This window comes from Falco peregrinus, chromosome 1 (assembly GCF_023634155.1).
Source record: "Falco peregrinus isolate bFalPer1 chromosome 1, bFalPer1.pri, whole genome shotgun sequence".
Taxonomy (NCBI): domain Eukaryota; kingdom Metazoa; phylum Chordata; class Aves; order Falconiformes; family Falconidae; genus Falco; species Falco peregrinus.
The window spans coordinates 33,182,476-33,205,124 of NC_073721.1; the positions used below are offsets into that span (position 1 = coordinate 33,182,476).

Sequence of the window (22,649 nt, forward strand, 5' to 3'; positions counted from 1 at the left end):
CAGCGCCAGGAGCTTCTGAAGCACACAGCTTCAGGGAGTTTCAGCTTACGGAAGAAATTAACGTACATCAGGTAAATCTGAAGCTGTAAATGAAACCTTGAGACACTCGTACAGCCATGACTAATCCTGCATGTGCTGTAACTCAGCTAGTGAAGCATTTATCAGAAAAAGTCCAAGAGCACTCACTTATAAACCAATAAATAAAAAATCTTGGTTTTGCAGTCAACAGAATCATTGAATCTAGTTCCATCACCTGTTCCTTACCCCTTCAAAAATAAGCCACGCAAATGTTCATAGCTGTGCAAGAGAGGGAACATCATTTATAGTAAAAATGACCCCAAATTATTTTGTAAAAACGTGCTTTTGGTCTGCTTTGTGGATCAGGTTTATATCATTGGTAAGGTGTATATGTTGACTGAAGGTAGTTATAAGAGAGCTTTTGATAGACTTGGTAACAGAACTTAAAATGAGTACGTTATTCACAGTTTCATTACCCCATAATAAAAAAACCCTGCAAAATTCTAGGCTGAATCCAAACTTGACATCTGATTTTTTCTAAAACATGAACCAAGGCATTCAGATCCTATCGCAAATTTCTGCAAGGCTATTAGATTTATTATGCTTTTCCCTATTTTATTATGTCATTTTTTAATTGGTCTTAGAAAATAACATTTATAAGACAAAAATGAGTTAGTAAAAACGTTTTTACAAAAATCATGGTTTCAGGGTGGTTTTGTTGGCTATTTGGCTGACTCAACCCCTAAAATAACAAGTGCAAATTCTCTTTCTCCCTCCTTCCAGCACAGGTTGTGGCATTTACTATAAATTAGTACTTAAGGCTGCATCTTTACTTTGGGGTTGTTTTGTGGTTTATCAACTGCACCTGTCCAAGTGTCTTTGTGCGCAAAATGTAGCAACTTCTGCTCCAGATGAACATACAGGGAGAATTGCTGTCAGTGCAGGAGCTCTGATCTAAAATTATGATGCTTTTTTACAACTTTTAAAAGACTAAAATATGGGATTGTGACCTCTCATGTCAACTGATACTGCCAAACTGGTTTTGTGTATTACTTCGTATCCTGCTGGAGTTCAGCACCTTTTCTTCATATTCATTATTTCATGACAAGCTTTTCTCTTTAAATACAATCAATGTCTCCAGCAATTGAGCATGTTTAATGTTTTAGCTTATAAGTTTTGTTCTCTATCCTGTGACTGGCTTTGAGGAGTCTGTTTAATAGAACTTTTAAACCAAATATGGCCCAAATATCCCATTGTCTTGCTGTTTCTTGCTGTTTTAAATCAGGAATAGACAAATATCAGCTGAGTCCAAAGGTTGTGTTTGGCCTTTGATGACTGCTCTAAAACCAGCATCTCACATGTTCTGTATTTTTCCTGATTTTTTAGTTATGGGTAATGTGAATGGATAGAAATAACTTCATTTTATACAGTGATAAAATTTGTTGCTGTGAAAATGTAATTACTTCAAGATGTCTCAGTTGTGCTTCTCACTTTTGCTGGAGACACTGAATTAAGCTATTGGGTGGAGTGTGATTAGTTGATCATGGAAAATGAAATGCCTCAGGGTATCTGTTCATTATTTAGACTATTTATCCTTAGGTCATCTGGATGATTCCAGCTGGAACACATAGTAGGTAAAATTTTACAATGGGAGGCTTTTGCTGCACCTGAAACAGGTACAGATCCCAGCCTGCATCTTAGTGGACAGGAACATGTGTGTACAAACTGCATCAGTTTTGATGGACCACTTTACAGGCAACAATAGTTTGGGGGCCAAAGCACTGGCAGATTGAGTTACACCAAGGCTGTTCTTAATGTGATGCATGGGTATAATACATTCCTGTGCGCTTCCTTGTAACGACCAGCCTGAAATCAGCCTAGTTCTGTCTAGCAAAACTACTCAAGCTCTTAGCTGAGATGATGCAGAATTGTTTTTGGTCTAGATTTGTGTTGTCAGTTAAGTGCCTGCATGCTTGGCATGAGAATACCCTGGCAAATTAGAAATACACCTGCAAATACATTTTAAAGATGCTGAAACATCCCACTGTGCAAAGCAGACACATATTCAGTCAATTTAGCACGTTTCAAAGCCAACAAAATGTAATTGCAGGTTCTTTCTTCTTTTTGAGGTGTTCCTGCCAAGGAACCCAGCTGGGTGGGTTTTGGAAGATGGGACTTTGACACCTTAGGGTCCTATCTAGAGTCTGCCAGTCATGCAAACACCTTGCTTGTCAGTTCTTCTGCCCCCAGCCCTCAACAGCAGTTGCTGTGTTCACACCTATCCACTTTTCAGCTATGGTTTGTTATAGGACAGGTAAGCTGGCAGATTGGCTCAAAGTAAAATTCCTTTGGCTAGTGAAGAGAGATTAGCGGATACTTGAAAATTAAATGTTTTTTTAGCTTGAGAAGAAGAAAATGTCCTGGTTTTTTCCTTTAGAACGTCACATCATTCTTGCTGTTTACTTTTTGAATAGTGTCATATGCGATGGCATCTGCCAAGTACCGAACAGGCATTGAGTTATTTGTGTCGTCATTCTCTATGGAATAAATGGAAGGGGCTTGAGTGAGAGCATGCAAGACAGTCTTCATACAGCAGCCTGTCACTTTGTAAAGCAGCTGTGAATTTAATGGGAGTATAAATGAAAAGCAGCTGATAATTAGACTGCTGGGTGTTTTAGCATTATTGCTAATTTCTAAAAATCAATTAGGTAATCAAGAGAGTGCTGTTGAGAAGCATATATTTTTATTTTTTAAAATTTTAAGTAGGTTTCCAGCTGGGTGACATGGTAAGTTACAGCTCCTGGTAGGAATTGGGTACCAGAAGGGACTCAAGGATCCCACTGAGCTGAAAAGAAGGGGATTGTGATGGGCAAGATGGTATAGTGAAGCATGATGTTTATTTGTAATAAAGGGACTGTGGAGCTTGGTTAAGTCTTTTTTTAAAAAAAAACACCTCTACATAGTGTTAGAGGAGCTTCTCTACCAGCTGGCAGGTACAAATGTCTAGATGCAGATTTCCACCATCAGCAGACCTTATAGTGATTTAAGCTGTCTTAGATTTAGGGAAAGAACCTCAGTCCTTATTAAGAAGTCTCATGCTAGCTAAAGAGAAGATTAGAGTTCCAGGAATGAGTGGGGCTTCAAACAAGCACAAAGAGGAATGAGCAGAACTTAGGGACTGGAAGATCTTCTTGCACAGGGGAGGAGCTGGGGCTTTTGAAATTCCTGTCTGATCTACCTCTTTGATGGTTGTATTATTATTTTAGAACACTTACCAGAGTATACAAGTGTATGAAAGGGAACAGATAAGGAATACAGCTTTTCTTCTGTTTCTGCAGTTACAGGCATACTAGGTACAGCATTTATCAGTGACTTGGGCTTAAAAGTTGTAACACACCATGACAGAAGGCATGATGAAGTCTATTTTTTTTTAATGTGTGAGTAATTACTCAACTATCAAAACTCCTCTGTGCAATCTAGAAGAGATGAGACCTCAGTATAAATCAAATGTAAGACATATCTATATGTGAGTTGAAAACTTCACATCAAAGAGGGTCTGAACTCGACGACAAATTAGCAGTTATTTATACTCTGCTCGTTTTACATTGGTATGTGAATTTCCTGAAATTCAGTTTTGAATTTGATTCACATTTGATTTACATGCTTGTATTTACATGCTTAAATTGCATATCTGCATGTTAGTAATCAAAGTGAGCACTCAAGAAAACATGAGCCCCTTCAGCTCCAAAGGCACCCCTTTGTAGTCAGGGAGTTCAGCCTCCTGCAAACACCGTGCTGAGTTTTCCTTTTGCTTCCCCCCGCAAATCCAGTCATGCAATACTTACATGATTTATTACTCTGATATTACTGATGTGATTTATATACCTTTTATAATGGGCATGAGAGCGCTATGAAACTTGATTTCTGTGGCAATCCAGTCTTATTTGTGCTTGAATATGAGTTGTTGCGCAGTGCTAGTTTTTCTCAGCCTTCCCTATTTGTCCAGGCAGCCTTTGCTGTCTTTCCCCGACTGCTCTCTGGACTGCAGAAGAGCATTCCAGATCATGCTCTGCTTCCCATAACCTCTCTCCAAATCCCTTAGCCTTTTCTACAGTGTTTGCAATTATATGCTAACAATGAGTTGCATGGGAAAATAGTTCTGCATTACAGCTGAATAGTGTGCCAGGTCAGCAAGTTTGTGCACGGCTGCCTGCATATCCTTCCTGTGCCAACACAACAGTCGTTCTTTTTCTAGACTGTGAGATACAGAGGTGGCTAAGTGCACTTACCGCTGTGGGGTTTTGATTAGGGGAGGGAGATAGCAGGTTGCTGCTGCAAAATTGAAATTGTTTCAGGGGAACAGGAGCCTTAATGGTGAGAAAGAATTTCCTGCCTCTCGCAGAGTGCTTGGGAGGAGCAATCCCTCATTATCTCTGGTGCTTGTTTTGCTGTTTGGGATGCAGCAATAGCATCTTAAAGTGCCAGATCAGGGACACTGCTTCTATAGCGTTGCCTGAGATGAAAGAAAGCGTGTAAAAATGGCGATTAATTCTTTGAGATTTGCCCTGCTTCAGCTGTGAATGTACGGAGATGCGTACAGGCATCTCTCTAATGATAGATCTGACTTGGCATGTGAATGTGGCACTGAGTGACAGCTTTATACCAAGCACTGTCCAGATGGCGAGCTCTTGTAAAGCTTTGCTGTTGTTCCTCTCAAACCTAGTTATTAGGATCTTTTGTATCCTCACATGATCAGGCATGAGAGCAAGTGCTGACTGGCAGCAAGGTGAGGGGCAGAAGAAGTGGAGAGCTTCCACAAGTGGAAGAGGCTGATTCTTACTGTCTTTCTCAGGTATCTACCAGTTGTCGCTGTCAAAAGCAGGATCTGGTGTATTTGATCTTGGCCTGTTGTGGCTGAAACAGAGATGCTGGCAGGAAGAGAGGCATCTCATCATCACATCGTGTGTGGGAGAAAAGGAGAGAGTGGTGCGGTGGCAGAGCGCTATAGATAGGCAAAATGCAGATCATGGTGAGAAGTGGGAAGAAAGAGGAGAGGCATTAAAGGAGTAATACAGAGGTTAGGAGAAGAATGAAGGGACAATGAGGCCAAGGAAGTGACAAATCTATCCAAAGCTCGTTCTGTCAGCAGCTGTTATGGCCGGATAGTAGCAGCATATCCATTTGGAGCTGAGTATTGCCTCAGTCATTGTTTTCATAATCCTCTTTCTACTCTAATACTGCAAATTATGCAAATGTGGCAGGTGCATGCTGGGTGCAGGATGCTATGCAGAATCACTTATGAGCATGCAAGGCTAATAGGCAGCCTTCGGCCGAAGCGCAGCTCTTGCATGTGACTCAGAGCACTGGCTGTGACTGTAAAACCCAGTAGAGTCTGGAACTTGCCAGACTCTTGCTGTTTCTCCAATACTTACCTAACAGTTAAAGTTATCTAGTAGGTTTTCGGCACTCCAGAATCGATATGGAAATGTGCCCAGCTGAAGAGCCAAGGCCTTGTTTTCCTTTAATCATCTTTCAGATCTCATGCTGCTTGGCTTGATGTGGCAGGGAAGAGTGCTAGTGCTGGTGCGGGGATGGAGATCCAGGAGGATAACACCTTCGGCCTGTCATGGATTCTCTTTGGCAAGTCATGACAACTTGTTCAGCTAGTTGTACAGTGGGATCATCCTTTACTGTAGTGGTTTCCTTTCTATCAATGGTTAATTATTATCCCTAAGAGCATAACAAAACCATAACACCTCAGATGTTACTTGCTGGTAGCATGACAGATGCTGTTACTGTTGTGGTAATCAGCATGACATGTAGGGGTGGCGCTAGCTCACTAAAATTAGAAAGAACTGAAGGCTCAGCCTAAAGTACAAACATTGCTATTATGTGACTTGCTTGGTTTTGGCTTTTAGCTAACAATTGTCCCATCAGAGTAAGGATAATGCACAGCAGATGAAAAGCAGTGATTTTAGTGAACTCTCCACGCAGGTGACTCATGTGGTGTTCTATTTGCTTTTTTCTTGGTTTAATTTACTGTAAAAAAACAGCTGCTATCCCAAAACACACGCCAAGGAAAGAAACGTGGAAATGCAATGGTACAAAAATCTTCCTTTTGGATTGTTTCAAAATGTTTCCTCACAGACAGGTGTTCCTGCTGCTTTGGTTTAAAGAGTTGACTTTACCTCCAAACTGATTCACTCTCACCTATGATGAGAGGCATTCAGCTCCTCCATTTTTTTCTGTTTCTCTGTTCTTAGTGAGTAACTCCAGTGTTTCTTTGGTTAATTAAAGTTTACTGCAGGAGGAGCAGGAGTGGGTTGAGAGCACTGATGAAGAGATGACTAACAAAGTAATCGGCATGTGATTAAAGTGTGGGCTGGCAGGCACAGATTAGCCCTCCCTGGACTCTGCTTTTATCTTAGCTCCATGTTTTGAAATAATTCTGTGTAATAATATATAGAATTTCTATCCCATCTAGCTTATCACATTAGAGCAAACTAGACGAAATGACTCAATTTCAAAAGGCTCTGATTCAGCTTGGGCTGCAGCAAGTCATTGCAAATGTGAAGTTAGGTGACTGACTCCTCTTTTGTTTCTTTCAAATTCTTGCCCTGTGGGAAGTATAAGGGGGAGAGAATTGGTCAGAGTGGAAAATTAAGGTGGCATTACAAAGCCTCGTGAGCTGCATCAGTGACGATCACATCGCAGAACTCTGCGAACTGGCAGCCGCTGAAGAGTGGGGAGGATGCGGAGGGCTGACTGATGGATAAATCACAAAGAGAAAAATAAAACTTTTCCCAGAGGGAGAGCCGCCACATACACTTGTGCAGAGTTGATTGTTTGCTCCCTGTGGTGGTGTTTACAGTTTTTTAATTTAAAAAAAAATACGGGTTTTTTTTGTTTGTTTCTTTTCAAATGAAAAATCTTGTGGGTTACTGACACCTACCTGATGCAAGCGACAGAAAGACCTGCTTTGAACACACCATATTAACACTTCCTCTTGCTACTCATATCCTTTTCCCCCTCTATAATTCTAATATCCCATGAGTCTAATACTGAGGCATTAGCTTAGCTGCTATGCAGTTAACAAAGTAGTGATTTGAGGGAAGCACAGACATGCAGAGAGAATGGTGCAATGTCTGCTCCCCCCCCTAAATTCCTCCGACTGTTATTGTGGCCACAGTGAGGACAGTGTTTGGAAACTAGAAGAGTGAGCATACAAGCTGAAGGTAATTGAGGATATGGCAGGGAAGGAAAGAGGAATCCGGTGGAAAGGTGGTGTCCGTGGCACACCAATGACACAGAGGCTTCTTCAGCAGTGACTGCCATAAAGTGCAGTGCTGAGGTACTCACCCCATCGGAGAGCACAAACTGCATCATCTAAGTTGCCCGAGCAGCTGCTGCTGGCAGCACTCGTGATGAAATATAGAAGTGGTGATCAAGAAAGGGAACTTAAATCACTGCATAAATTATTCGTGGATTATCTATGGAAACTTAGAATAAGGGAATAGAAAGAAGAAAAAAAGAAGGGGGGAGGAAAAAAAAAAAAAAGGAACCCCCAGGTTCCTGGAGAGTTCAGTAAATTTTTAGGATGTCATTTTTCTCTGAGCATAGCTCACTGTAGCCCAGTACTGCCTGCTCTCAGTACCGCCTGCTCTCAGGAGCTTTTTGTCAGAAGGCTCAAAGTTGCCACTTTCAGCTGCCAGGGTCGTTGGGGAACAATCAGGAGACTGTCAGTGCACTGCTGTCGTACTTGATGGTAGTAAAATAACTCAAATAATTCCTATCAAGGAGTGGATATTACTTCTGAATAACTCATTTGTAATTGCTGCTTAAGACAGCTGTGACAATCTGTGTTTCTTTGTTGAGTGAATGTGTATCAAACTAGTCTTAACAAATCAGTAATTTTTTCTTCTTGCGGAGTAGAAGGTTTACCTCTTTGATTTTAAAATGTTCTTTTTTAAAGGAGTTAATTTGTCATGTACTTGAGGTTGTCAATTGAATGTTTGTTTTAGAAGAATTTACAAGTTAAAATAGTGTCTTAATCAGGTTTCTTGGCACAGCACTTAATGATGCTCTCTTTAAAGCCAAAACAAAAAACCCACGGATGCATTTTTTATAGTGTGAAATGAAGGCGAGATTAGATGCTTCATGCCATAATGAAGCATGGGTAAGCTTGCACGTTAGCTGAACAGTATCTACAGTTTGCTAAGTTAGTTGTTGTATCTATACAGAAAAACAAAGTCTCAAAAATACAAGGTCTGCAGAAGTCATTCTTGAGACAGACATGATCCTTGAGGTGCATCAAGCAGCTACCAACAATTTTACCAGTGTTGTGTTCAATTCAGCATGAAGCCCTTGAAACTGGTGCAGCTGCAACCCGAGCCTCCCCTTTCTCCTGTTTCAATTCTTGTTTATTTAAATATGGAACTTAAGGGAAACGACTAGAGAAACTAGGTATTAAGCACTGTGCTAAGAGGTGCTCTCCTCTTAGAATTGTAGAGTCATAGAATGGTTCGGGTTGTTAACCCCATATCTTTATCTTGATAGAAATTGGAGCCTGAACGTGAACAACAGACTAGGATGGGAGGGTGTTCGAACTGGCTCCGTCTTCCTTTGTTCTTGACCAGGCATGGGGAGGGAGCAACACTAGGGTTTAGAGATTTAAAGGTAACTTGAGGGGCAATGGCATGTTATGGGCTGTTGTTTGTAAGTCTGGAAAAGGCTCTCTAAACGCCTGTGAAATCAGTTAGACTGTCTGAATTGGTTGGTTGGTGGGTTGTTTTTTTTCCCTAAGCTGATTTCAAGACCATTAGTGGCAGTCATATTTTGATCTGGAAGCCAGATGAGAGGTTGAAAAAAAAGAAAAAAGATGGTGAGGGAGGACATACTGCCTAACGCAGAGTTTGAATTGCAGCTTAAACTATTCTGAAGATTAGCTTTTTTAAAAAAAACCAACCAAAATCAAACAACTTCCTTGCTAAAACAGATCATTTGGCTGTGGTTTTGCTTTTTACAGCAATGCTGAGGTCATGTTAACCAGCTTTCATGCCAGGTTCCCCATGATGCTAGCACAGCAAAAAATACCTTTTTTTTTTGCATCTGGATCAGTTGTCCGGTCTGGTTGCCAGTGTGGGTGTCCAAATAGCCGTGCCAGCTCTGGTGGGAACAATGTGGGATGCGAACTGCTACTGAGGAAGTTCTTGGGGAACCACATTCACAGTAATTTTTGAACCAGTAACTCAGTACTGTAACAATCCTGGGTCTGGCCATCCTGATGAGTGACTAATTGGCCTCCTTGGAACAAGGAAGAGAAGCAGTTCCTGGCACGTGGTTACCAACTGGCAGCTTGAGATAGATAGGAGATGTGAGTTCCTTCTTTGTCTGTGTTTTTGTATGGCATCAGAGCATCAAACTGCTAAGTAAAACTAGTGTGGCAGACACTGACTTGCAGACAAAACTTCCCTCCTTTGTATCTGGCCTGACAGAAGATTCCTGTGGTCTTTGGAAATTGCAAGATCACTAGGGGCTTAACAGGTAGCTACATTCAGTTCTATTTTATTCTCCCAACGTAATGTTCTGTTGCAATATTTTGTATTTCTTCAATCCTAGCTCTAAAATGGATGCTGCTTTGCTTAATGGCAAAGCACATGAAACCATCTATTTATATATGCAGCTGTCTTCAAAGGTGTCGGTTCTGGTTGTCATTTTGAATGCTGGTGTAATGTATGGCAGCTTGGAAACCTGTTGGTCTCTGTGTGTTATGTTATGCTGTAGTAAAATCTCATTGGGAGAGAACTGGAGGTATCACCAATGAGATCACCAAGGGAGACAATGAAACTGCTCATAAGGACAAATTAAAAGAGCTGAAAGTTGTTTTCAGGCTTCCCCTTTACTTGTCCTGAGTGAGGGGAGAGGGGAGGAAGGACCTGCTTTTTTTGCAGATGGTAGAATGATTCACCAGTTAATGGGATCTTAATGCCTGGCAAGAAAAGATGTCATTAGCTGTGCTGAATCTCTGTGGTGCGCACATTCGGTCCAGCACAGAGCATGCTTCTGTGCACTTGTTCAGCCTGCTGCTCACTCGCCGAGTTCCTCTCTAACTCCTCTGCTTGTGCACGTCAAAGGTTGCTTTTGATAAGCTCTGATTTATGGGCAAGTGACTTTTTAATGGAGAAGTGCTCTCATCTGCTAGCATGACAAAGAGCTACTCTTTGGTTATTAATAGTGGGTTAAGAGACAAACTGCTGGTTAATCAGCGGTGAGATACGCAATTGGTTGCATTTTTTCATTTAAATCCTCTTCATTTGAAATACACATAAGATGACATATCATGGCAACTACTGTGGTCAGAACTTCTTGAAGTGAGTTACAAAATACTGTTTTTATTAGTACCTTCAATATTCATTAGCCTTTCACAGCTAACTTTCAGGCTTCAGTAGTTCCAGGAGCACTTGCGCAATGGGGATTATTTCTTAATCTTTCAATCTGAAACTGGTGTGCAGTGTTCAGGCATCACAGTACTTTAACAGAAGCTTTTTCCCATGACCACAGTTCACGGGATAGGCTTCTACTTTACTCACGGGAAGTTGCACAAAGGGGTAAAGAAGGTTTTGAACTTTAAATGAATCAGCCTGTCACAGAAGGTAATATTTGTTTTCAGGCTGAGGTTTAGTTATTGTCCAAGAATATAATTTGATTTCTATGTTACGACACCTAGACTACACCATTTTAAAGCTGTTGATATTTCTGAGAGGAGAAATATGTTGTGGGGGGAGGGGGAGAAGAAAGGAAGACTGTTTCTGGTTTTAATAGAGAAAAGATTAAGTTCTTCAGCTGGAGAACCTCAGTATGTCTGCGTCAGTCAGCTGAGTGACTCTGTGTTGTGATGCTAATGCAGGTCTGACTCTGGATTGGAAGCCTAATTTTAGAGAAGAAAGAAAAACTCAACATAGTTTAGCTTGAGAGAAGTGAGTCATTTTTGTTTTCTTACGCATAGCCAAATTTAAAATCTTTTCTCCTTCTCCATTATATTTCCTTCCTTTTCTCCTGCTCTTGCACGTTGGTTCTGACAAGCTACCTCAGAAATAACTGTTCCTCTCTTTTTCATCATAAAGAGTTGTGTTTTTTTCTGAAAATCTGAGGATTTATCTGCACAATATTCCATGGTAATTTAATGTTTAATAATAATTTCATATTTGAGAGAAATTGTACCTTCTTCAGTTTAACTTCATTTATTCGGAAGGCAAATCTTTGAAGAAGGTAAATCACAGCAGTCCTGCATTTATTCTGGATTAAGTTTGAACACCAAATTGTTCAAAGATTATTATTATCTTTAAGCCTCACCTATTTTAATCTAAATAAACTTTCAGTGCTAGGTAGGTCCTTCCTTTCTTCTGCATTGTTTTAAATGATGAGAGCAAAGATGTGACTAATTACCTTCGTTGTGGAATTATACAGAACTAAAATTTGCTTTCTTTGGCCAGCCACCTTACCTGCTTGGTGTGTGCATTATATCAGGAAAATCAGTGTGATTCATAATGGGGGAGAAAATAAAGTGATAGAAATGTAACAGGTGTTGAACAATACTCATTTGTAAGGTGCTGCTGCTTTTTTCAAAGTCAAAGGGTTTTTAACTGCTGTTTGACTTCTAGCTGTCTGCTACTAGTGATAATGTGTTTGAAGACCATGTTATGTGTCCCATAGGGGAAATCTGCTGACAAGTTTTCCCTGAGATTTGGATTTGCCACTGTAATTCATTTGCTCTTATGCAGTTGGTATACAGCAGGCAACGTTATGCTGGCAAGGGACATGCTTTTTTGCAAGAGATCCTCTGTACTAAAAACCCCAATGCTGTTACATTGCAGGCTCATGCTGCAGTGTACTGCTAGTAGCAGCCCCTGAAAACATCTCTACCCAGATGCCACAGACATGCACAGTTGCCAGCTGTCTAGCACAGTTAAAGCTAGAAAGAGATTTCGCTAATACTGTTGTTCAATGATCTGTGGTAAATACTTCTTTAATTCTGTTCTGGAAAATGTCTGCTCAAAAGTGGAAGGAAGTGAAACCTTTGGGTTAAATAAAAATAGGTCCAGTAAATTATCTTCCAGGAAAGCACCTCTATGCCATCTAGGCTATGAGGCTGACAGAGATAACATGGCATAACTGACAGCATCATTGACCTACTATGCTCAACGGGGGAGTGCCTTATTAAGGAATAACGTTAAAATATTTCCCTTGTATTTCTTTTCCCGGATTGTACTAACAAGATTACAAAAAGAACTTGTCAGCAAATCAGTTACTTTTTGTACAGCACTACTCTTTATTACTTCATAACAAAAAAATCTTTTTACAAACACCATCAAATTCTTACAAGACTGTAGAGATACATCACTTTGCACACAATTTAATGGACCCAAGCAGGGAGTAACAGATTTGAAGTAGCTGGAAGTGGGAAGGAGGTTTCTAGGTCTTGACTTTTGGAATAAGCTGCCTGTACCAGCAGTACGCCTGGAATGTGCCTGGAATGGTCCTGGCTTGCCAGCACAGGCTTTCTCTTGACTCACTTTATCCTCTGACAACAAGTGAAAGGGACCAGAAATACAAATGCTGGCTTAGCAAAATGAGGAGAAGTTAGCACATGCCCAGAGGAGACATCAGCCTGGGATATGGGCTTGGAGCCCTGGCCAGAGATGTCAGTCTGAAGTCAGACATCAGTCCTTTTCCTGTCCTGGTTTTGGCTGAGAGAACTGGTCACCAGTCTGGTGCCTTCTGAGACCAGCTGTGCAAAGCTGAGCACAAGCTGTGGCCAGATCTTTCTGCAACACACCACTGTGCGATTTCTTTGTTCCTGGCATTCTCAGTTACCTTTCTAAATTGTGATGATTTGAGGGGAGGTGGGGGAAAGAATGTGGGTTTGCTGCAGTGCAGTGTACTATATATGTTGTTATATGCAATAAAATAAAAAAAAGGGGGGGGGGGGGACAGGAAACAAAAAGAAAATCAACTCGCCCAACATTGGAATGTGAGCAATTCTCTCCTATTACCCAGGAGTCGAGTCGTCACCTCAGGAGCTAGCGATGTGTAATGCACCAGTCATAAAGCAGTGGGAGTATGTTAAAAATCAAGGAATGGAGTGGAAGGGGGGCTGGGAGGTAGTCTTGGAAATGAGTAGTTCTCTCCCACTCGGCAAGCCAGTTCCATTATCTGAATTAGTGTAAAAATACCCACCCACCCCAAGGAATGCACTAAGTCGCTCCTTCCATGCCAGATATCTCTGATTGAGAGTAATTGCTTGCTTTTGACAGAGCCCAGAGTGGATCTCTACGGAGTGCTTGAGTAGGAGGTGAAAAATCAGTAGCTAATGTGATGGCTTCTGTTTTTGTTTTATTTATTCTGTAACTGTTTTTCAAGCCCAAACAGCAGCCTGCCAGGAAAGGTGTCTCTGCTTGGAATTCATTATAGTTATTATCAGCAGCACCATGCCTCTGGCTAATTACACTTGGTTTGTGAGTGACAGCCTTTGATTGGGCAGTATTGCTTCCCCCTCCTGGGAAAGAGGATACTTCTCAGGTCACAGATTAAGTCATTGCTAGGTGATAATTTCATGGTATGTTATGGCGGCACATGCTTGAACTAAAAGACTGCCACCACTTAACTCTCTCAAGCTACCTTTTTCACACATCTGCTGGAAATAGACAGGGCTTAGATCTTGCATCTGACTATGCCAGTTTATAGCAGCGTGAAGATAAAATTTTTTGCCACTTCAAGCTCACCTCTAACAGGAGCTGGGTATGGACTTCAATGACTTGATGCAATGATGTCCAAGCTGTCCAGTTGGATGCAGGGACAATGGAGGCAGATTTATGTTTGGGAGCTTCAAGATGAGGCATTCCAGAGAGTAGCTTCTTTGGAAAATCTATGGGCTTTGGGTACCATTTCAAGAAGCTTAAGGGCTCTTAAAAAAAGCCGCTGCTGTCAGTAATAAAGCATTGTCCTTTGTCATTCAGTCTGCTGGGCAACGTTTCTGACAAGTATTGCTGCAGACCCTACGCCACCTTTGACAATGAGTGCGGAGCATCGTTCAAAGACCCATCTGCTCATTCATTAGTAGGTTTTGGTGCCCTGGTCTTAGCTGAGGCCAGTGCTTTGGAAATGACTTGAGGAATGCGCAATTCCCGTAGTGTTTTGTGTTTGCTATTTGAACTGAGCTGCTTAACGAATGTGTGCAGCATTCTGCTGACAGGTTTTAACTACCATCAGCAACCCTTAATGAACACAGTGTCCTTCTGCTTGCCCTGGCATTTATCATAGCTCTCATTTTGCGCTGCTGCTAATGTGGAACAATGTTGTGGATAGCCTGCTATCAGTATTACTCTGTTAGCTCTGAAAGCCTTTCTTGGCTGTGCAGAATGGTGGGGCTCGCCACACTCATTGCAACACTTGACATGAAAGCGTTTTTTATTAATCTGGTTTGAAATGCATCAGCTCTTGTTCTGATCTGAAATTCTTTCTTCCCTTTGCTTAGGAGAAACCTAACACAGCTTAAATAACTAAGCAACTGACACGTCTTGTAAGGAAGTAAGAAAATACTGCTATTTAGAAACAACTCTAAAATTTCCACCTAAAGTCATAGCCCCGTGCGTGTAAGGCTCACAACAGTTATCAGTGGTGTAATGGTCAAAGCAGCAGTGGCTGGGTTGTCCTTGCATTCCTCAAATGAAACAGGGAATGGGATCTGAGCAATAATGAGAAGTATTAGCAGTATACATCCTGCAAAACAGAGACTTCCCTGAACTGCTGTGGGGAAGTGCCTCAACTTTGGCATTTAGGAAGGGTTGAGTTTCTCCAGTAGAGGGGAGGTGATGCCCTGAGGTCAGCTGTGTCTCTTCAGCAGCTCAATCACTCCTAAACTTCCTCTTCTGGGTATCTCATTTGTCAGATACACACCAGCTGTTCTGAAAAGTCAAAGGAGAGTCAAATCTTTCTTCCTGGAGGGTATATGAGTTAGGGGGAGGCTAGAGAGGAAGGAAGACAGGGGAAACAACTGGTCTACTTCATTGCTTTTCTTTATTTCTGTTTTCAATAGGGCTATAAATGTCACTTTCCTCCTAATGTATCTGGAGGTTGAAGCATTCCTGCTACTGGGAAGGTTCGTATGGCTCTAGCAGTATTGTAAGTTTTCTTTGTGCTGTTCTTTATCACCCTTCTTGAAGGAAGTATCTAAGGGCAGGATAGGTAGGAGTGTGTATCCTTTCATATTAGAAAGCTTTTTTTTTAATATCTCTTGGTTTTGGGGTTTTTTGTTTGTTTTGGTTCTTATAAAGATAATTTAAAATAATTCAATGGCCTTTATCAAGCCTGTAATAGGCAAATTCTGCCTCATATAGAGTTTTAATTTTCTTTTTTCCTCACCAGTTGTACCTCCTTAGCTTGTAGTCTTAAAAAAAATGAATGGGTGCATTCTTTTCTGCCTTTCCTAGAATGTTCCTCAGGTTGATGTATATTGTGTAGGAGGAAAATTGGCTTTGTGTTTGCCCTTGGACTGCTTTGTAAGTAAACCAGGGAGTTCAGCTCATAGAGATGTCAGGTTTGGTTCCTTTTGCTTGCATATAATTCATTTAGCTTTCTTTATAGAAATACTTATGAAGCTTTAATTAAATTTCTCTTGTGTCATTTGAAGTACTCTAGTGAGCAGAGCCCTGAATGAAAGGTTTTAAACAGCTGAGGTAAATGATATTACACATGCATAGAAAAGCACTTGCAAAATGCACTGTGAAACTCTGAACTCTGCTTCCCATACGCACCTACATGTAATGCATCGCGCATTGTCTTCCTGCTGAACTCTGGTGGACTGGAGCAGAACTCTTCTAGCGGCAGAGAAAGGGGAGTTTTCTGGCTCTGTCAGGTGCCAGCTCATCTTAAGGCTTTGTCTACTTCAACTTATTTGTTGTAGGAGAATCTCTGATTTCTTTTCAGCTTCAGCATGACAGATAGCAGAGCTTGCCACCAGCTCACAGACACAATATAAATAGGTGAGAGATAGGAAACTAAAATGCCTGTAGGCAACAGAGGTAAAAACCAGTTGAAGCAATATAGGCTTCACAGCCTTTTGCTTCCTGCGTTTCTAATGGACATCGTTGGCTATAGAAAGTGATGCCTTGTCTGCGAGGCTGGTACCTCCATTTGACACTCTCTTCACTTGAGAATTTTTTTTTTTTTTTTAAGTAAAATCCTGTATGAAGGCCCAATGAAAACTTTGGAACTAATTGTGGCAGAATGGTACAACCCACATTGTACCCCATTGTGTGCATTGACCCTATCTTTGCAACAGCACACCTGAGTATGAGGGCTGTCTGAGATCTGGCATAAATTTTATGGCTTGAACTCAAATACTCGATATAGTATTTATAATATACCACTGAAATATAGTGGTAGCTATACCTACAGAACATGCGGACAGCTTGCATGTTAGAGATTTTGTTGTAGACTAATGCTCCACTATCTGAGCATACTCGCACACACACTGGTGAATGACATTCCTCTACAGCGTCTCTTTTATCAGAGGCATGATCTATAGCTCTGAGGCACCCACAGTCACAGAGGAAGCTGGGAACAGAATCTGAGTCTCAGTTGACATAACCACAGAACCATCCTTCCTCCCATGCACTGAGTGGGTTTGGGAAAGCATAGCAGGGGGTTGACCTACCTGTTTCTCCTGAAAATCAGTATTTCATTTTTCACCAGAAGGTCAGAGATGGGGTAAAAGAAGTTTAAAAAATATAACTGAAATCTATCAATATGAAAATTATGAAGTCAGTTTTGCAAAGATGCTTTACTCTCTTGGTGACCTGAATTTCCTCTGTAAATTCATCTGTCTTGTAAATGGGAAAACTCCAGGCCTGTGATAGAAATTTTCTGCTTACATCTCATCTGCATATAACCTGTTGTTCCTTGAAAAGGAAAAATGTGATGTTGTATCTTTCTAATACAGGTGTCAGAATTCAGTATCTTTCCTTCAGGACTGCCTTCTGCTTGGAGATGCCGCTTTTCTGTCCTGTCAGACCACTGTTTCTTTTTCACCAAAACTTTCTGTTGTTCGTTATAACTGTATTTCTGCAAAAATTCTAATTTATATGTATATTCAGTATCTTAATGTATTTGATAATTATGCACGTGTTCAATGTCAACCATCTTTTCTATCTGTCTCTGCTTGACCAACAGCTTTGTAAAAATAACTGGGCTACTTCGATAAGGTCAGAGCAATTGAGTAATACTTGCTATATCCTGTTAATCTGCATAATTTCATCACTGCTTTATAATCTTCCCTATGTGATGGGTGGCGGGGGGAGAGAATTTCGCTAACAACAGTAATCTATTGATAGGACTTGGACTATGGTCTATTTTTTAAGAACTTAAACCAAGCATTTAGTGGAATTCAAGGAGAATTTGGGTTCCAGAATGACTTTTAATATTGTCAAGATTTAATTTGCTCAGATGTGATTTCTGATAGAAAAACTGTTCTTTGTGCAAATGAGTATTTGTTTGAATTTCTTTTAAAACTGAGAATAAACTGGTGAATACTCTGAAAGCATGGGGGAAAACAGAGAAACAGGGTTCAGCTGAGCCACTCAGAAGGTGGCATAGTACTGTGCCTGGGTTTAGCAGACATGAGTTACCCCAGGTGTCTTTAGGCAAGTTATCTGATCCCTCAGTGGTTCAGTCTGCTCCATGGTGGGAATATAGCTGCTGCGTACCTCAGCAGTGCTTGTGGTAATAAATACCTGTAAAGACTGTGAGGTGACAGAGCTGGGTTAGTGTTGCACAAATGCTCTTACAAGTAGAAATGAGGACACAGTGATAGTGTTCAGTTTTCAGCAGCAGATTTTTTTTTTCCTCTTTCCCACTGGCTCCAATGCCAGCACAAGCAGAGACGGAAAAATTTCTCAGAAGTGCCAGCAGAGCATTAGGAACTGAGCAGCAAGCAGGCTAGCTGGATATCAGTCATGTCAACCGAAGTCTGAGTGAGTGATACCCGTGGTATTATCAAGGGCAGTGGTTTGGGTTGTCGGTTTGTTGGGGTTTTTTCTCCCTAAGGTATAGTTTCAGTTTTTAATGGTGACCTTCAGTGCAAATTAAAAATGAGTCTATGCCTTTTCCCTTTGCTTTTTGCCTCCAGTGAACATCTACAGCAAGATCGGAGACCTGGTTTGACGCTGGTCACTGGTCTCTTTTAAGTTTCTCTGCCAGTGCTCAGTGTAATTGGCAAGCTGTTTCTCCTGGGAGTCTTGATTCTGACATAATGGAATAAGTCCCTTTGCTGTCCTTTTGCTGTCTTTTTTTTTTTTTCTGTCCCTTTGCTTTCTAAATCTTTACTGGTGCAATGATTTCTGCAAGTCGTGGTGACAGGAGACTGGTGACAAAGGTTCTCATGTTTCTGGCCCTGCAGCAGAGTACTGGGCACCCCATGTCACCAGGTTCTAATAAAGGCAGGCCGCAGGCCACAACCAGTAGTAGAAACCCTTATGAATTGAATCAAGCAGCAATTTGGAGTTGTGTTGCACGGCTCCTGCAGCTACCTGGGAGATGGATGTACTCTGTAGCCTGTAGAATGGCTAAAGAACAGCCTCGCCTAGGGAAGGGAATACAGGAGTTGCTGCTGGAGGGATGCTTGAGAGGTTTTGGAGCAGAATCATGTCTAGCAGGGTTCTTCTGCCTTCAGCATCACAGCCCACACCAGCTATGTAGTATCACACAGTAAAGTGCTGCCATCATGTCGCTGTAACTTCCTTATCTGGAGCTCCAGGAAGGAAAAAAAGACACTCTTCAGTATACCTTTTCTGGTCTTTATCTATCTTATATTTAGCAAAGAATATTACAGTGTTCCTTCTTCGTCTAATGTCTTTGCAGGCTTTCTGCAAAGTCTCACCATTTCCTTTCATCTCACCATCATCTTTCTTGTGTTTTAACTGCATATCAAAAATAGCAGTGTTAGGAGTGAAATTGTCATGAAAGCTTCACTGAAATAACTGTAATTTGTTACTGTAAACAGATGATCTGTATGTCTTCAATTACATTTCAGGCAAGCAGTCTGAAAATGCAAATCTGCAGTTTGGTGCAGCATGGGCTGTGATGAGGAGGGAGAGATGCGTAGGAGGGCTTTTTACTACTGCTTGATTTCACGCTGCTGATGGTAATTAGCAGAGGAAGGTATAGTTCATTAAAATGCACGTTGTAGCAAAAGTATCAACTAGGGATAGTTCAGTGGCTGGCCGAAGAGAGGTTTACAAAATGCATAATCTTGAGCTGCGCAGCCCTCGGGTTCAAATCTAGCCCAGGGTGTTTGCTGGGTACTGTTGGATTTCATATTAGGGTAGCAATGAGACACCCTATCCAGGATGAGGACACAAGGTGTTAAACACAACAAGAATGTAGTCTAACAGTATTCATGTTCTAAAATGTTTGCAATCTTAATATTTTATTAAAAAAAAAACCCAAACAAAACCCCCAGAACCAATAACAACACACACCACCACCACCCAGGTTTTGATACCTAAATACTGGGTTTGGCTTCATGAAGCTGGTCTCCCTTAGACTTCCCCATGTTCCTGCAGTTCCTCTGTGCAGCTCAGAGGATGCTTCCTGGGATTCTCATATTCCTCATGTAATTAACCGATATCCTTACAGCATGCCAGGTCTGCAAAGTAAACTGCCCTTTTCTCTTGGCAGTGATTCTCATGGCTGGTGGCTTGTACCTACCCTCTGACTTTTTCTGCACTTTCTCAGTAGCTCCGTTCAGCATTAGCTGGGCTGACTTGAAAGGCTATGGTTGTTCTCATCACCTTAAATCAGGTCCCCAGGCATCAATGCCAAGCACTGTGATCAGGTCAACAGGTTAGCTGCATGGCATTTAATTAACTGACAGTCTTGCCTTTGGCAGCTGTGATCAGTGGTCTGGAGTGACAAAAGCCCTGAGCTTTTCGAAGTACATGTGGCACAATTTCAGCAGAAGAATAAAACATTGCAAGAGAAAAGCTTTACCAGAAGAGAAACTAGAAAGTGGTTTCAGCTCCTGTGTGTCTGGGACCTCTGGTTCTCCTGTGTATGTTTCAGTCCCTTCAGCCTCTATGCTCTTATCTGTTCCAAGTTTTTGTTCCAGATTATTTTCTGCTAGGGATCTTCTCAGACTGTAGAAGGTGGGAGCTGTTCACCTTCATTTCTTATTATACCAGTAAATGTAAGGACTATCTTTAGACTATTCCCCCCCTTTACCCCACTAGTTCAGCAAATCCCTAAAACAGGGAAGCAGTCCAATAATAATGGGACAAACAGATGGAGAAACAGCATCCATGATACCTACAGTAGTATAGTATCTCTTGTCTCTTCCTCTTGTCTGGAATCTACTGTGTCTGGTAGATGCTGTTAAAGACGGGATGCTCAAGTCAATGTATTTCGGGTCTAATTCAAAATACAGGAATTTCCCTGTGCATTTCTTTTGTTATTTTTAGTTTTTTATTCTTTGTTTTATGAGTTTGTTTCATCCATCGTACATCAAAAGAAAAGAACATACAATTCAAGGCAGGTTCAGTAATGAAAATACGTCAGTATCGAATCCAAACAATATTGTAAAGCTCAAACTGAGGCTTCTCCATATGGTATGTTGATATTGCCAGCCAAAAACACAACATGCAACTTCCAGAGCTGGGTTCAGTGAACTTTAAAATCTGTGCAAAAATAACTGGTGACAGCTTTCCTCAATGCAAAACCCTTTCTACTTTCTCCCAGAAAGAGCTGTTCCCCTGCCGGTTTTCAGCACCTCCTCCTCCCCGTCTGCTTGTTCCTTCCTCCCTCTGTTCTGCTTTTTCCCACGTTTGTATCAATATCCTCCATCCCCAGTTCTTGTGACAGAGAGAGGATGCATCAGAGCTCTCTGCCCATCTTGCTTTCCAGAGACATTACATCACCTGCTGCTAAGCAAGGCTGATTCCCTACAGCTTTCCCTTACCCAAACATGGTCTATCTTGGATCAGTCCAGTTGTCTGGGTGTATGAATTGGTACTGCTGACCAGTATCCAAAGGCTGCTGGTTCCCTTGCCCTCAAATTTCCAAAACAGCAAGCAGGTCCCCAGACATGGAGCAGAACACAAACGTGTGGCTGAAATATCAACTCAGGTCAAGCTGAGGAATGTAGGCTTGTGGTGGTGCTCGCCAACCATGCCCTGGGTGAGACAGGAGGTCAGAAACATCCCCCATCACAGACCTGCTCTCACAGGGGTCTGCAGCCCATGTGAGGGTGGACTGGCCATTGCCACTCTTCCTCTCCACTGTTGTCCCTAGCTTTGGGAGGCTGCCGCTGCTGCAGTTCACGGGAAAAGCCAGGGATTTATCTTCCCAGAGTTGTAAGCCAGCAAGAAGTGGGGGTGATGTCTTCAGGCTTGCTTTGTTGGTCACCATGACTTTATTTGATTTGTATCAGGAATTCTTCCAATGTTATATCTGTGGGTATGATATCCAGGATATCTTTCACAGATAGGATATCCAGGAGAACTGTGAAAGACCTCTTAATCAGAAGCGTTGGTGGGAGCAACATACCTCCTTGCTGAGTTATGATCAGAGCACGAAGTACTTGTCGCACTGAAGCGGGAAACTGCTGAGCTAGCAGCAGTGCTAATAGCTGCGTACTTCGCTGCTGATGGCAGTGAGGTGAGGCCATAAGGTGATTGCAGGACAATAGTAGGTAACAACATGAAATGTTGGTTTCCTGTTGGTATTTCCTGGGCAGGCTATCTGTCCTCAGGTTGCTGTTGTCAATGATCTGATTCGTCTCTTCTGTGCCCTTAAATAATGCCTTTTTATCACATCCTACTCTCTCACTACTCGTTTCAGGTCTGTTAAGTACCACCTGCTATCTACTCATCTCTCATGTAAAGAAACTCTTTGTGTTAGTGCCTTGCTGTTCCTTGAGGCAGAACCTATTGAGTGAGTCTGGTTTCTGGCAGCAGCCACTCCAACGTGGGTATTCATGAGATTTCTGCCAAAAACCATGAAACCACCAAGGACAGTGACTGGCCTGGGTAGGTTCAGTCAAACATCTCACTGTAGCTATTTGTTGTGTTCTTTGATTAGGTCAATTACCCCTAAAGCCTCCAGCTCTGAGGGATGACATCCACGCTGGGTGATGCTGTCCCAGGAGGGCTTGAAGGCCAGAAGTGTGTGTGTGGGTCATACATTTGCACCCAGTCAATGTGCAGCATCTGTACCAGTGTGGCTGCACCTGTCCCTGTGGGCACATCTGCAGGGTGTGCGCCTTCTGATAACAAGTGCAGTTAAATGGGAATACAGGTCCTTACATATAAACACCTTTTTAAAGCTGATGTTTTATAGACATTTTATAGAGAAATGGCTCAACTTTAACCGCTAAAGCGTCACAAATACAAAAATGTGAGTAGAACAGCACTGAGTGGGAATTGAGTGAATTAACAAAAGGTGATTAAGGATATCCAGCTAAAGATAAGCTGATATTTTTGGGGAAGGGTGGTGTCCTCTGGTTTTGTTGGGGTTCTGATGAAAAGTGTGTGTTATTGTGGAGCAACCCAGCTGATGTGATGTCAGTATGGAAGCCCTTT

General features: G+C 41.7%; 1 long non-coding RNA gene across 14 annotated transcripts in view; it reads left to right on the plus strand.

Moving 5' to 3' along the window:
- The first annotated feature begins 14,903 nt into the window (after positions 1-14,903).
- The window catches only part of LOC114012680 (uncharacterized), a 50,389-nt gene continuing 42,643 nt past the window's right edge, over positions 14,904-22,649 (plus strand). For 3 of the 14 annotated variants that reach the window (XR_008749984.1, XR_008749990.1, XR_008749991.1), the window contains exon 1: positions 14,904-15,175. This is a non-coding gene — a long non-coding RNA (uncharacterized LOC114012680). Of the gene's footprint in view, positions 15,199-17,052; positions 18,048-22,649 lie in introns of those variants that run through there. The other 11 variants (XR_008750008.1, XR_008749987.1, XR_008749989.1 and 8 more) reach the window with 10 other exon arrangements.